The sequence below is a fragment of the Rhagoletis pomonella genome, unplaced genomic scaffold (assembly GCF_013731165.1).
Source record: "Rhagoletis pomonella isolate Grant_MI unplaced genomic scaffold, Rhpom_1.0 Rhpom_scaffold_00004, whole genome shotgun sequence".
Taxonomy (NCBI): Eukaryota; Metazoa; Arthropoda; class Insecta; order Diptera; family Tephritidae; genus Rhagoletis; species Rhagoletis pomonella.
In genome coordinates, this window is record NW_023458558.1 from 27703127 (window position 1) to 27706841 (window position 3715).

General features: G+C 35.4%; 2 protein-coding genes across 4 annotated transcripts in view; both read right to left on the minus strand.

Moving 5' to 3' along the window:
- The window catches only part of LOC118737368 (gelsolin-like), an 88095-nt gene that overhangs the window by 41818 nt on the left and 42562 nt on the right, over window positions 1-3715 (minus strand). The window lies entirely within an intron of this gene.
- LOC118737370 (serine protease snake-like) overlaps window positions 1-3715 on the minus strand; it is a gene marked incomplete in the record, with an annotated part of 8295 nt that overhangs the window by 2005 nt on the left and 2575 nt on the right.

Sequence of the window (3715 nt, forward strand, 5' to 3'; positions counted from 1 at the left end):
GTATTCTCTGAGTCTTGCAAAGCTGTCCTATACGAAAACCGTTTTTTTTACCGTGCAATCTCTTCAATATTTGCACCGTGCAAGGACTTTGCAAGACTCATAGAATACCCCTATTGTAAACTGATTTTGAATAAGGCAAATTTTAAATCTTTCAATTGCTAGGCTACAATTAACATGAAATAATTTTTTTCTTTTATTTAGGCCCTAAAAAGGTGTAAAAATAACCAAACAAAAAATTGGTTGCATCTATTCGACATTTAATAGGCATTTAATCGGAGTTTAACTCTGGCTGGTTTAAACTAAGATCAACCAATCAATTGGCAGCCAGCTGTTCAAACTCAGTTTACTTAATCTAACTTTAAACTGGCACTGAAAAACTGGCCATAAAGCTCTTAAAGCTTCTCACAGCAACACTAACGTGGACTGTCCAGCAATCCCGAGAAAACGATTTAGTTTATGGGAAACCACTTCTTTGAGAGCTTAGGTAGCTTAAGGAAAGCTTCATTATAGGGTCTGTTGGTACTGGCAACAAAATAATGACGCTATAAACGGATAGACATGCGGTAAACCTATTATGGGCATCACAATGGGCCTGTGCGACCTCCGAATGAACTTTTATCAGAGCTGCCGGCACAACCTATTCTAAACTTGCCTTCAGATTTTATTCAAAAGATAGCGTTTTCAAAGAAAATTCTTTGTGGGGTTTAAATAAAAAACCACAAAGAAGCAAAGCCAAGGCATTCCTTTTATTTTTATTTATCACTAAGTTTTACTATGTGATATATTTATTATCAGGCTAAACACAGCATTCCCGATACTTCGAGGGTAAATATATAACCCCGGTGATTGCAGGAAAATATTGTGCTTATCTGATGAATCATACCGTTTCCCATTCAGAAAATTAGTTTAAAGAATTCGCGTATAAATTATTTTCGTAGCAATTTCAAACCAGCATGCATTGGAGAAAATGTGCTACTGGACAATGAGAATGTTACCGCTGTTGGATACGGTCACACCATTTTCGGTAAGTTAGAAAAATATCAATTCGAATACATGAAACTGAAATTCCACGCAAGTTTATACATCGAGAAATGTAAGCGATTTTTTTTAATCCTCTTTTTGATGCCGAAATGCTCCTAGAGTAACCAGGAATATTTATAGAGAATTATGAAAAAATTTCGCTTACATTTTTTGGCGGATAGGGCTCAATGTAAACAGCGGAAATTTCCAAGGAAAAGCCTGTATCCCAATGCTGACAATGTAAACCCTCCTTAAACTAATTTAAAAGGCATTTTGAATTGAAGGGAAAAATAAAGTACTATTTTTGAAAATAGTGAACTGTTGGTCACCGTAGGTACAAAATTTGAGTATCTTAAATATATTTTTCTACTTTAAGGTGGCAGATCGTCTGATGAACTTTTGAAAGCCTCCCTCATTGTCGTAGGCAATGAAGTGTGCCAAACACATTACAGAGATACTAATTTATTACCACTCGGTTTAATGGATATACAGCTATGTGCACAAGATAGGCAATTTGGACGTGACACCTGTCAAGTAAGTTAAAGTGTTTAGGCCATATTAATTTTTTAACGCACGCATTTTCTGCATGTTTTCTTTCAACACAGGGTGATTCCGGTGGCCCATTGATATTAAAAATCAGGCATGTGCCTTATGTGATTGGTGTGACAGCCTTTGGACTCGGCTGTGCAACTGAAGCCCCAGGCGTTTATACTAGAGCATCAAAGTATCTCGATTGGATTGAAGCGCGTGTGTGGCCAAAATGAAAACTGAAGCTGCACCTAAATGAGATTTACATATTTCACCTCACAAATATTATACCTGTTTAAAATTTAAACTACTCTTAAGGATATATGTACCTATTTTATTATAATGATATCAAATGATACATGTACTCGTACATTAGAGTGCATCGCCAAAGAAATTGTGTGTTTTTCTCATCAGAATTTAGAAACCTAATATACATGTATATAAAAATCTCGTGTCATGGTATTTGTGATCGCACTCCCCCGAAACATATCGAACGATTTTTTAGGCAATTAGTAATTAGTATGTATTTACCGCAATATGGATGTCAGACTACTGAGGTTTAAGAAGGGTTTACTTTTAAATTAATATGAAGAGATTTGACACCTGTCTGAAATTTGGGATTAAATTAAATTATGTGAAGCTAAGTGAAACTATAAAATATGGGTATCAAACGAAAGTGCTAAGAAATCTTTAGCTCGAACATTCTTTGAGGTATTTTAAAAGGGTTGCCATCTGTTGGAAAAGTTAATTTGAATTTATTAGCTAAGTTAAATGAATTATATATTAAAAAATTGGTATCAATCTAAATTTATTCGACAAGGATTTGTATCTGAACTGTATTTAATAGAGTTGCCACTTGTATAAAAACTTTAATTCAATACACTTACTTCATCAGTTATTTGAAATACATGCGTGTCACAATGACAGTCGAAAGTGGTTAAAAATATTTCAGTTTGAAAATACTTTTGAAGAGGGTTGCCAGCTGTTTCAAAAGTCGAATTTTTTTTAGCTTATACTCACACTGAAAATATATTTGTCTAGGATTGGCACCTTTTCGAAAAGTAATGTCTATCTAACTACGTACCATGTATATATACATTAGGGTGATCCAAAAATGCATATGAAAAAGTAAAGTCGGAATTTTTTTGCTCTCAACCAATACGAATGTTCTATACCGCAAATAATATAGCCCTATTTTTCTATTTTGAAATCAAAAAATAAAGTCGCTCAAAGCGCCCAAAGTTTTCCATGTATTTTATATAGGGGGAAAAAACCACTTTTCGTAGAAATGGTATAGAATTCTTGAAAATCAATAATTTTCCAGCGGAAAACTCTGTTGAAGTTCAATTGCTGTGCAACTTCGTCTCTTGGTGCTGCAGTTATGTCTGCGGTGTGGGTTATTGTATCTGTGGTGTATTCTATTTTGTTATGTTGAAGTACGGTCGTTTTTGTGTTGAGCTGCTCAGGCGCACTCGGGTGTACCGTGGAGTCAGCTCTATTTGAGCAGCAAGAAGCAACGTATGACGTTGCAGGTGTTACACCTGACTGAGGTGGAGTTAGGGTTTGACACCTCAGGCACACGCGGCAAGTATAGGCTACTTGTGTGTAAGCATGGCCCCTTTGTCTTCCTCTCTGGGTTCTTTTACATACTGGTGTTGATCTTATTCGGAAAGTATGATGTGAAGGAATACTTTTCGGGCGCTCATTACAATTACGTATTCGTTTTTAAATTGTAATGCACATAGTTAGCAGACTGTCTAGAATGTGCATTACAATTTTAAATTCACCGACGATGTTTTAATCAAGTACACTACCCAACAACCAATCCAATACCTTTAAGGTCGGATTCTGATTTTACGGGAAAAATTCTATAAGAATCGGCTATAATATTTTAGTCAACATGACTTTGATGAAATTTCGTTGGCCTGTGTTGTCAATCAATGTGTATTGTGGACGGACGTCACTTAGCCGTGCGCCGCTGGAGATTTAAGCCTTGCTTATAGTAAATCTGAATGCCTCTCATCGTTCTATTTATCAACCAATATACCTTGTTGTGTATTTGTAAAAAATTTAATAATGACTTATGTAATTTATTACAAACCACTCAAATAATAGTGTCCACTGGCTTCATTTCTTCAAATATGGTTGCCAATTCAAAGATTTCTTG